The sequence below is a fragment of the Pristiophorus japonicus genome, chromosome 1 (genome assembly GCF_044704955.1).
Source record: "Pristiophorus japonicus isolate sPriJap1 chromosome 1, sPriJap1.hap1, whole genome shotgun sequence".
Taxonomy (NCBI): domain Eukaryota; kingdom Metazoa; phylum Chordata; class Chondrichthyes; family Pristiophoridae; genus Pristiophorus; species Pristiophorus japonicus.
In genome coordinates, this window is record NC_091977.1 from 256,568,681 (window position 1) to 256,580,949 (window position 12,269).

The window sequence follows — 12,269 nt, forward strand, 5'->3', positions numbered from 1 at the left end:
TGTTATCAACAAGAGCAAACATTGACAACGAGATTCAACACCACCTCCAGTGCGCCTTCGGCCACCTGAGGAAAAGTGTGTTTGAAGACCAGGCCCTCAAATCTGCCACCAAGCTCATGGTCTACAGGGCTGTAGTAATACCCGCCCTCCTGTATGGCTCAGAGACATGGACCATGCACAGTAGACACCTCAAGTCGCTGGAAAAATACATCAAACGCTGTCTCCGCAGGATCCTACAAATCCCCTGGGAGGACAGACGCACCAACATTAGCGTCCTCGACCAGGCCAACATCCCCAGCATTGATCAGCTCTGCTGGGCAGGCCACATTGTTCGCATACCAGACACGAGACTCCCAAAGCAAGTGCTTTACTCGGAACTCCTTCACGGCAAACGAGGCAAAGGTGGGCAGAGGAAACGTTACATGGACACCCTCAAAGCCTCCCTGATAAAGTGTAACATCCCCACTGACACCTAGGAGTCCCTGACCAAAGACCGCCCTAAGTGGAGGAAGTTCATCCGGTAGGGTGCTGAGCACCTCGAGTCTCATCGCCGAGAGCATGCAGAAATCAAGCGCAGGCAGCGGAAAGTGCGTGCAACAAACCTGTCCCACCCACCCTTTCCCTCAATGGCTATCTGTCCCAAATGTGACAGTAACTGTGGTTCTCATATTGGACTGTTCAGCCACGTAAGGACTCATTTTAAAAGTGGAAGTTTGTCTTCCTCGATTCCGAAGGACTGCTTATGATGATGATAATTATTTGCAGTGAGATGATTCTTGTGGCTGAGGTGCCTAGTAGAAGTGAGTCACTTCCTTACAAAGAGAAAGGGAAAAGTGAAGAGAGATTTGTGCAGAGCTACATTCCCAAACTTTGCAGTGGTTTTTGGCAAAGACCTGAAAGAAATTTCTTTTCAATAAAGATTGGGTTGGCAGTTAAAAAGGAAGAAAGAACAACGTTTCACATGACATAACTGAACATCTTTTGTCGCACTTTCAAATGCAACAATACTTTTACTTGTTTTACAAATTTATAGTGTATTTTCTACTGTTTTTCAGTTTTAAAATGCTCAGTAAAAGTAACTAAATATTTTGGACTGAATTAAATCTGCTATTCAGGCTGCTATTCAATGGACGCCCTGACCGGGATTAATTTCAATGATGAATAAGCTACAATTGATCATTTAGCTGCCTTAAATTTAAGAGCAGCATTTTGCATCCTCTAAATTACCTATATTTGCAATGCCTGTTATTGATTGATCTGCATCATTAGATTTTAACATTACAACGATTTTGATACATATTCACACTTGGATCACAGCACTGCTTGTTTTAAACGGGTTTCACATGAATTGCTGTCCTTGATACGGTCTTGAGTTTCCCCAGTTCTCGGGAGGAATGTCATGTCAAGGGAGAACTGTATTTGGAAAAGCATATAAATTATATAGGTAGGCTCATGATCGTATTTAGAGCAACACTGCTATTAGTGTTCAAGTGTTTTTAGAGTTTACGCCAGTCAATTTAATGTCACTGGTGGGAAAACCGCTAGAGACCATTGTCAAAGACAAAATGAATCCTCACTTGGAGAAGCATGGGTTAATCGGGGCAGCCAGCATGGATTTGTTAAAGACAAATCATGTCTGTCTAACCTAATTCAGTTATTTGATGAAGTAATAGAGAAGGTTGATGACATTGTGCAGTACTTGTTGTATATATGGACTTTCAAAAGGCATTTGACAAAGCACCACATAATAGACTTATTCGGAAAATAGAAGAACGTGTTTTTAAAACAACAGTGGTAACTTGGTATGTAATTGGCTGAGGGATAAGAGGCAGAGAGTAGTGATGAACAAATGTTTTTCTAACTGGAGAGAAGTATACAGTGGAGTTCCCCAGGGGTCAGTATTAGGAGCATTACTTTTCTTGTTATATATAAATGACCTGGATTCGGGTATATGGAGTACTATTTTGAAGTTCACAGAACTTGGCAACATAGTAAAGAGTGAATAGGATAGTAGCAGACTTCAGGAAGAAGTATGCAGACTGGTAAAATGGGCAGACACATGACAGATGCAATTTAATGTGGATAAATGAGCAGTGATGCACTTTGGAAACAAACAACATGTAGAGGCAGTATAATCGGATGGTACTGTTTTGAAGGGGGTGCAAGAGCAGAGGGACCTGGGAATGCATATTCACAAATCCTTGAAGGTAGCAGGACAAGTTGATGAGGTGGTTAAGAAAGTATGGAATACTCGGCTTCATAAATAGGAACACTGAATACACAACAAAGAAGTCATGCTAAAACTTCACAAATCGCTAGTTCGGTCTCAGCTTGAGAATTGTGTACAATACTGGGCACCACACTTCAGGATGTCAAGAACTTGGAGGGGGTATAGAGATGGTTTACCAGGAAGATACCAGGGATAAGGGACTTGAGTTATGTGGAGAGATTGGAGAAGCTGGGATTATTCTCCTTAGAGCACAGAAAGTTAAGGGAAGACGTAATAGAGGTATTCAAAATTATGAGGGGTTTTGAGAGAAGAATTCGGGAGAAACTGCTTCTTCTGGTAAGTGGGTCAGTAACCAGAGGTCATCGATTTAAAATAATTGGCAAAAGAACTAGAGGGGAAATGAGGAGAAATTAGTTAGAGGGTTGTGATGATCTGGAACGCATGATCTGAAAGGGTGGTGGAATCAGATTCCATAGGATCTTTCAAAAGACAATTGGACATATACTTGGAGGACTGATTTGCAGAGTTGTGGGGAAAAAGCTGGAGTGTGGGACTAAAGCAGGGGTGTGGGACTAAATTGGATAGCTCTTTCAAAGAGCCAGCAATAGGCATGATGGACTGAATGGCTTCCTTCTGTGCTGAATGATGCTATGATCTAATTGAATGGTGGAACAGACTCCAAGGGCTGAATGGCCTGATCCACTTTATATTCGGCTTGGTACCATTAATTTATCGAAGTAACTATTTATACTGCAATTTTCTTTGACAGACAGCCGTCCGTCAAGCCCCATCCCCTTCTGCCCGTACTGCACTTTTTTGACTGACGGGCGACAAACCCTGCCCCCTGTGAAGCTCCGTACACCCTCCAATTCCCGGCCGAATCATTCCATGCACATGGTGCTGAGAAGCAGGACCTGAGGCTCCGACTCTCCTTTCCCCCCGCCCCCGGGCCGGTGTGAGGGGCCGAGAGCAGCCGGATGGGACCCGATAGCGAGAGAGAGGGGCTGGGGGAGAGAGACACGGGGGGAGATCGAAGAGGAGAGAGGGAACTAAGGGAAGACGGATCACATTCTTCCAACCCCCCTACAAGGGATATCGTTGGAGCGAATGATATCCAGAAGTCACGACACTGTCATTATTCACTTCATACCCAATAAACCTGTTAACAATCTACACAATGCCTGGCCCATATATTGTGGAGGGCGGGGGGGGGGTGGAATGCACTTGTGCTGGGGTAAGGCACTTCGGCTGGGGGAGGCATGTACTTGGACTGGGGTAAGGCACTCCGGCTGAGGGAGGCACGCATTTGGACTGGGGTAAGGCACTTCGGCTGGGGGAGCCATACACTTGGACTGGGGTAAGGCACTTTGGCTGGGGGAGGGAAGTACTTGGACTGGGGTAAGGCACTTCGGCTGGGGGAGGCATACACTTGGACTGGGGTAAGACACTTTGGCTGGGGGAAGGAAGTACTTGGACTGGGTTAAGGCACTTCGGCTGGGGGAGGCATATACTTGGACTGAGGTAAGGCACTTTGGCTGGGGGAGGGAAGTACTTGGACTGGGGTTAGGCCCTTTGGCTACTGGAAGCATGCACTTAGACTGAGCTACAGGACTTTGGCTGGCCCTTGCTGTCTTGTGGGGAGCTCTGTCCTCTGTCGCTTCAGGAAGTCAAAGTGGATCGAGTTACAATTTGCAAAGTCAGTGAGACCTTGGGATGGGTGGTTCCAGTGACATATTCCTGTGAAAGTTCAGGGTGTGGCTTATCCTGCAAGGGGACCAATCAGAAACAAAGGGTTGAGCACATTGACCATTTTGACAGTAGAGGTACAAATAACCGCGTCCTTCATTTATATACAGCCCAAGAATTGTGAAAGGTTTAGAAAATAAATTGGCATTTCTTCTGATTTTGATTATAGCATTGAGCTTTCCCAAAAAATGCAAAATGCCACCAAGCCCAGTGTTATATATGTAAACCTGTAAATACCTTGTGTAGTCACCAGAGGGCTCATCCCCTGGAGTCCCAAGGGATCCCACAATCCCTTAGGCGCACCTGCACTTAAGGAGGCCTCACAGGCTGGAGAGGCACTCTGGAGACCTGCAATAAGGTCACACTTTACTTTGAGCTCACAGTATCTAGTCAGACTCTCTTCATACTTAACAACTGGCGACGAGATATAGATGACGAACCCAACGATGTAGAAAACAGTGGGCATCCTGGAGAAATTCTCGGAGGGAGATGATTGGGAAACCTTTGTGGAGCGACTCGACCAATACTTCACAGCCAACGAGCTGGAAGGAAAAGCGAATGCTGCCAGTCAAAGGGCGATTCTCCTCACCGTCTGCAGGGCACCAATGCATGGCCTCATGAAAAATCTGCTTGTTCCAGCGAAATCCACAGAGAAATCGTACGATGATTTGTGCACACTGGTCCAGGAGCATCTGAACCCAAAGGAAAGCATTCTGATGGCGAGGTACCGGTTCTACACCTACAAAAGGTCTGAAGGCCAGGAAGTGGCAAGCTATGTCACCGAGCTGAGACGCCTTGCAGGATATTGCGAATTTGAAGGACATTTGGAGCACATGCTCAGGGACTTCTTCAAACTTGGCATTGGCCATGAAGTGATACTTCGCAAACTTTTGACTGTAGAGACCCCAACCTTGAGTAAAGCCATAGCGATAGTCCAGGCGTTAATTACCATCAGTGACAATCCTAAGCAAATCTCTCAGCACACGAGTGCTGCTACAAGTACTGTGAACAAAGTGATGTTTTCAAATTGCAACGTACAGGGCAGGCCCCACATGCCTGCAGCTGCCCGTCCGCAGATGTCTCAGTCACCATCAAGGGTAATGAATGCAAGGCCATTAACACCTTGTTGGCGCTGCGTGGGTTGATCATCGTTTCCATTCATGCCGCTTCAAAGTGTACGTTTGCAAGGGCTGTGGAACAATGGGACACCTCCAACGTATGTGCAGGCGAGCTGCAAACCATGCTAGTCCTGCCAACCACCATGTTGCATAGGAGGACAGATCCATGGCGGATCACGACGAACCAAAGCCTCAGACCGAGGAGGCAGAGGTATACATTTACCACAAAGTATCCCCCGATAATGCTGAAAGTTGAATTAAATGGACTCCTGGTGTCAATGGAGCTGGACACTGGCGCGAGCCAGTCCATTTATGAGCAAAAAGACTTTCGATAAATTGTGATGCAGCAAGGCCTCAAGGCCAGTCCTGACTCCCATTCACACTAAACTGAGAACTTATACAAAGGAACTGATTCCCGAAATCGGAAGTGCTACTGTAAAGGTCTCCTACGATGGAGCGGTGCACAAGCTACCACTCTGGTTGGTACCGGGCGATGGTCCCACGCTGCTCGGCAGGAGCTGGCTGGGAAACATATGCTGGAACTGGGACGACGTCCGAGCGCGCTCGTCTATTGATGACACTTTGTGTGCCCAGGTCTTAAACAAGTTCCCCTCGCTGTTCGAACCAGGCATCGGGAAGTTCCAAGGAGCAAAAATGCAGATCCATTTGATTCCGGGGGCACGACCCATCCATCACAAGGCGAGAGCAGTACCGTACATGATGAGAGAGAGAGTGGAGATCGTGCTGGACCAGCTGCAACGAGAGGGCATCATTTCGCCGATCGAATTCAACGAGTGGGCCAGTCCGATTGTTCCAGTCCTCAAGGGAGACGGCGCCGTCAGAATCTGTGGTGATTACAAAGTAACGATCAATCGTTTCAGTTATGTCCTTGCACTCTACTGCAAATCAACACGAGGCACATACTGGAGACAAGGTCACTCTGTGACCTGTACCCTGTACCTTTATTCACAGGACCAAGAAGTGATGACCCTGCGTGGGACCTCCCTTTATATACCTGGATGACCAGGTGAGGAGTGTCTCCCACAAGTTCACCCCCTGTGGTCAAGGTGTGCATTTTTCAGTTGTATACAGTGTACAGTGTTGTTACATGAAGGTTACAGTTACATGAAGATTACATACATGACACCACCTCCCCCCAACGTCTTTGGGTCAAAGATTGAGTCTTTCAGGCGGTCGACGCTCTCTCGTGGAGCGCCGCAGTTGGGGCTTTGGTTGTTGAGCCTTGGCATGCGTCCTTGTCACCTGTGGTGATTCCAGCTCATCCGGTCTGGCCGCAGGGACTGTGCATGCTGCTGAAGGTTCTTGTTGCTCATTCACTAACAGTGGTGTGGACAGCATCTCCTGATTTTCCTCAGTGTCCATGCTGAACCTTTTTTTTTTACTTGATCCAGATGCTTGCGGCATATCTGTCCATTGTTAAGTCTGACCACTATGACCCTATTTCCTTCTTTATCAATTACAGTACCCTCAAGCCACTTGGGGCCCCAAAGCGTGATTAAGAACAAATACAGGGTCATCGATTTCTATACATCTCCCCTTTGAGTTACGGTCATGGCACTCATTTTGGGACTGGCGCTTGCCCTCAACAATCTCTGACAGGACTGGATGAATGAGAGACAACCGAGTTTTAAGTATACGTTTCATGAGTAGTTCCGCTGGCGGGACTCCTGTGAGCGAGTGCGGTCGGGACCTATAGGCCAGCAGGAGGCGTGATAGGCGGCATTGAAGGCAGGGTCCTTGAATCCGGAGCATGCCTTGTTTTATGGTTGGACCGCACGTTCCACGAGGCCATTGTAAGCCGGCTTGAACGATGCTGTCCTGATATGTTTGATGCCATTACCCGACATGAGCTCCCGGAATTCATAGCTAGTGAAGCATGGGCCATTGTCGCTAACCAGGATGTCAGGCAAGCCGTGGGTCGCAAATACCGCACGCATACTCTCCACTGTGGTGGATGTTGTGCACAAATGCAATATGATGCACTCGATCCATTTCGAGTACGCATCAACAATAATGAGGAACATTTTCCCCATGAATGGACCCACGTGGTCTACGTGAATATGTGACCATGGCTTGGTGGGCCAGGTCCACGGGCTGAGTGGAGCCTCCCTGGGGGTATTGCCCAGCTGGGCACACGTTGTGCACCTGCGAACACAGTGTTCCAGGTCTGCATCAATTCCTGGCCACCATACATGTGACCGGGCAATGGCCTTCATTAGCACAATGCCTGTGTGCTCGCTATGGAGTTCCCTGATGAATGCTTCCCTTCCCTTCTGGGGCATGACTACCCGGTTGCCCCATCGTAGGCAGTCGGCTTGGATGGAGAGTTCATCCATCCATCTGTGAAAAGGTCTGACCTCTTCAGGGCATGCTCCGTGTGCGGGCGCCTAATCCCCAGTAAGGACACATTTCTTAATCAAGGATAGGAGGGGATCTCTGTTCGTCCAGGTTTTGATCTGGTGGGCTGTGATGGGGGAGCCTGCGCTGTCGAAAGCATCGACAGCCATCACCATTTCAGCGCTTTGCTCCGCTGCCCCCTCAATGGTAGCCAGTGGAAGCCTGCTGAGCGCGTCAGCGCAATTTTTGGTGCCTGGCCGGTGCCGTATGGTGTAGTCATACGCAGCCAGCGTGAGAGCCCATCACTGTATGCGAGCTGACGCATTGGCATTGACAGCTTTGCTGTCGGACAATAGGGATGTTAACGGCTTGTGGTCCGTTTCTAACTCGAAACTTCTGCCAAAAAGGTACTGGTGCATCTTTTTCACCCCGTAGACACATGCGAGTGTTTCCTTTTCGACCATCCCGTACCCGCTTTCTGCTTGGGAGAGCAACCTGGAAGCATAAGCCACAGGTTGGAGTTGGCCCTCATCATTACTCTGCTGCAACACGCACCCAACCCCATAGGATGATGCATCACATGTCAAAACCAATTTCTTACAGGGGTTGTACAGAGTCAACAGCTTGTTAGAACAAAGCAGGTTCCGCGCCCGACTGAAAGCCCGTTCCTGACAGTCCCCCCAAAACCAATCGCAACCCTTGCACAGGAGCACGTGTGTAGCGGCTCCGACAATGTGCTTAAGTTCGGCAGAAAGTTCCCAAAATAGTTCAATAGTCCCAGAAATGAACGCAACTCTGATGTGTTGCCGGGCCTGGGCGCGCGACGGATCGCCTCCGTTTTGGATTCGGTAGGCCGGATCCCGTCTGCGGCAACCCTCCTGCCCAAAAACTCGACCTCTGGGGGAAAAACACACACTTGGACTTCTTTAGTCGCAGGCCGACCCGGTCCAGTCGGCGTAGCGCCACCTCCAGGTTATGGAAGTGTTCCTCGGTGTCTCGACCCGTGAAGAGGATGTCGTCCTGAAATATGTCAGCGTAGCGCCACCTCCAGGTTATGGAAGTGTTCCTCGGTGTCTCGACCCGTGAAGAGGATGTCGTCCTGAAATATGTCAGCGTAGCGCCACCTCCAGGTTATGGAGGTGTTCCTCGGTGTCTCGACCCGTGATGAGGATGTCGTCCTGAAATACGATTGTTCCGAGGATGGATTTGAAAGATAGCGGCTGCTGAACGAATGACAAACGGACGCCTGTTGTAAACAAACAGCCCCTTGTGCGTGGTGATGGTCGTCAGTAGCTTGGATTCTTCTGCCAGTTCTTGGGTCATGTAGGCCGAAGTGAGGTCCAACTTGGTGAACAGCTTGCCGCCTGTCAGCATGGCAAAAAGTTCCTCCGCTCTCGGAAGTGGGTATTGGTCTTGTAGTGACACTGGGTTGATAGTCGCCACAGATCCATTTTTAGGACAGGGACGATGGGGCTTGCCCAGTCGCTGAATTCAACGGGCGAAATTATGTCCTCTCTTAGCAACCTGTCCAACTCACTCTCAATTTTCTCCCGCATCACATACGGCACAGCTCTGGCTTTGTGGTGCACTGGTATGGCGTCCGGGGTACCTTTGAAAGTACCGATACCAGGTTGAAATAATGACTCGAACTTTTGTAGAACCTGTGAGCATGAACTTCGCTCCACAGATGAAATGGCGTGCACATCCCCCCCGTTTCCAGTTCATTTCGGCTAACCAGCTCCTCCCCAAGAGCGCGGGACCATTTCCCGGGACAATCCAGAGTGGCAGCCGGTTCTCTGATCCATTATGTGTGACCACCAACATTGCACTGCCGAGCACTGGGATGATCTCTTTGGTGTACGTCCGTAATTGCGTGTCAATGCGTTATAGTTTGGGTCTGCTAGCTCTGAGTGGCCATAGTTTCTCGAATTGTTGGACACTCATTAGTGACTGGCTGGCTCCTGTGTCCAGCTCCATGCGTACCAGGATGCCGTTTAACAGTACTCTCATCATCATTGAGATGTCCTTGTGTATGAGCTGTGGATGTTTGCCACCTGAACCCGCTGAACTTCAGCGTCCATTGCTGTGTCCCAAGCATAACCCTGCCTTGCAGACCTCTCTTGTGGTTCTTCCGCTTCATAAACCAGCCTCGCTGCGAGCTTCCTGCACATTCTGGCTAAATGTCCACTGAAGTTACAATTTCTGCAGATAAATTATTGAAACCTGCAGGCTTTCGCAGCATGTCTGCCCCCGTACCTCCAGCATGAGCTGAGATTGTTGTGAACAAAAGAGCTGTTACCAGGCATTCCTCTCTGATTGTCTCTTTGATTACTCTTGATCACTCTGTTAACGGGTGTCAATGGCCCCATCCCGGGACGTATTGTCCCTTGTAATGGTGTAATTGTCCGTTCGACCTGCCATTGTCTCTGTTGAGGACCCACCCTAGAGTCTGTTACTGCCTGGTTGGTGTTGAATTGCCCTTGCCTGCCTGCGGGGTTCTGAGTCGCGTTTACCATGTTAACTCCCTGCTCCATCACCATGTTGGGAGCAGAGTTGCGCACGTATATGATCTTGGTTTCCTCCTCCCCCGCCATGAAGGTTTGAGCCATCAACGCCGCTGCATCCAAGGTCAAGTCCTTGGTCTCAATTAGCTTCCTAAAAATCCCGGCATGACCAATGCCCTCAATGAAGAAATCCCGCAACATCTCCCCCCTGCAGGCGTCTGTGAACTTACAGAGGCTGGCCAAGCGCCGAAGGTCCGCAACAAAGTCCAGTATGCTCTGCCTTTCCCGACGTCGGTGCGTATAGAAAATGTGTCGGGCCATGTGTATACTGCTCGCCGGTTTGAGGTGCTCACCGATCAGATTGCTGAGCTCCTCAAAGGTCTTGTCTTCCGGCTTCTCGGGTGCAAGCAGGTGTTTCATCAGCGCGTACGTCTTAGGTCCACAGCTGGTCAGTAGATGCGCCCTTCGCTTGTCAGCCGCTGCAGCTCCCAACCAGTCCTTCGTGACAAAGCTCTGCTGGAACCTCAACGAAATCGCCCCACTCCTCACCAACACAGTACCATTCCTCTGTGCTACCGGTGGCCATTCTCGTGAGTCGTTGATTCCCGTTTCTCATCGCCAAATGTTATGTCCTTACACTCTACTGCAAATCAACACGAGGCACATACTGGAGACAAAGTCACTCTGTGACCTGTACCCTTATTCACAGGACCAAGGAGTGATGACCCTGCGTGGGACCTCCGTTTATAATCCTGGATGACCAGGTGAAGCGTGTCTCCCACAAGTTCACCCCCTGTGGTCAAGATGTGCATTTCTTAGGTGTATACAGTGTACAGTGTTGTTACATGAAGGTTACAGTTGCATGAAGATTACATACATAACAATTTCTCTCTGCAGGATCAATACCCACTACCAAAGGCAGATGATCTTTTTGCGACGCTGGCAGGAGGAAAGACGTTCAATAAGCTGGATTTGACCTCGGCCTACATGATGCAGGAGCTGGTGGAATCATCGAAGGGCCTCACCTGCATCAACACACACAAAGGTCTCTTCATTTACAACAGATGCCCGTTTGGGATTCGATCAGCCGTGGCGATATCCCAGAGAAACGTGGAAAGCTTACTGAAGTCGATCCCGCGCACAGTGGTCTTCCAGGACGACATCTTGATTATAGGTCGGGACATAGTCGAGCATCTGCAGAACCTGGAGGAGGTTCTTAGTCGACTCAGCTGCGTGGGGCTCAGGTTAAAACGCTCAAAGTGCGTTTTCCTGGCGCCCGAAGTGGAATTCCTGGGGAGAAGAATCGCGGCGGACGGCATCAGGCCCACTGATTCAAAGACGGAGGCAATCAAGAATGCACCGACGCCACAGAACATGAAGGAGTTGCAGTCGTTTCTAGGACTCCTGAACTACTTTGGTAACTTCTTACCGAGTCTCAGCACACTGTTAAAACCACTGCATGCCTTACTGCGTAAAGGAGATGAATGGGCATGGGGTAAAAGCCAAGAAAATGCCTTTGTAAAAGCTAGAAAATTGTTACGCTCAAACAAATTGCTTGTGTTGTATGATCCATGTAAGCGTTTGGTATTAGCATGTGATGCGTCGTCGTACGGGGTCGGGATGTGTATTGCAACCGGTTGCTTATACATCCAGAAGTCTGTCTAAGGCTGAGAGAGCCTACAGCATGATTGAAAAAGAAGCGTTAGCATGTTTAAGGGGTAAAGAAAATGCATCAATATCTGTTTGGGCACAAATTTGAATTGGAAACTGACCATAAGCCACTGATATCCCTTTTTTCCGAAAGTAAGGGGATAAATACGAATGCATCGGCCCACATCCAGAGATGGATGCTCACATCCGCATACAACTACGCCATCTGCCACAGGCCAGGCACAGAAAACTGTGCCGATGCTCTCAGTAGGTTGCCATTGCCCACCACGGAAGTGGAAATGGCACAGCCTGCAGATTTAGTCATGGTAATGGAAGCATTCGAGAGTGAGCAATCACCCGTCACAGCCCGACAGATTAGAACCTGGACGAGCCAGGATCCCTTACTGTCCCTCGTAAAAAAAAAAAAAATTGTGTGCTTCACGGGAGCTGGTCCAGTGTCCCATTGGAAATGCAGGAAGAGATTAAAAACCGTACCAGCAGCGCAAAGATGAAATGTCTATACAGACAGAGACTGCCTTCTGTGGGGTAATCGAATAGTGGTCCTCAAGAAGGGCAGGGTCACTTTCATCCGTGATCTCGACAGCACTCACCCAGGCATTGTAATGATGAAAGCGATATCCAGATCCCACGTGTGATGGCCCG

The 12,269-nt window shown here is 49.0% G+C and overlaps 1 protein-coding gene across 9 annotated transcripts in view; it reads left to right on the forward strand.

Annotated features, from left to right (window-relative positions):
- Positions 1–12,269, forward strand: part of LOC139270052 (multiple PDZ domain protein) — a 401,342-nt gene that overhangs the window by 376,562 nt on the left and 12,511 nt on the right. The gene's annotated exons all lie outside the window — the stretch shown is intronic.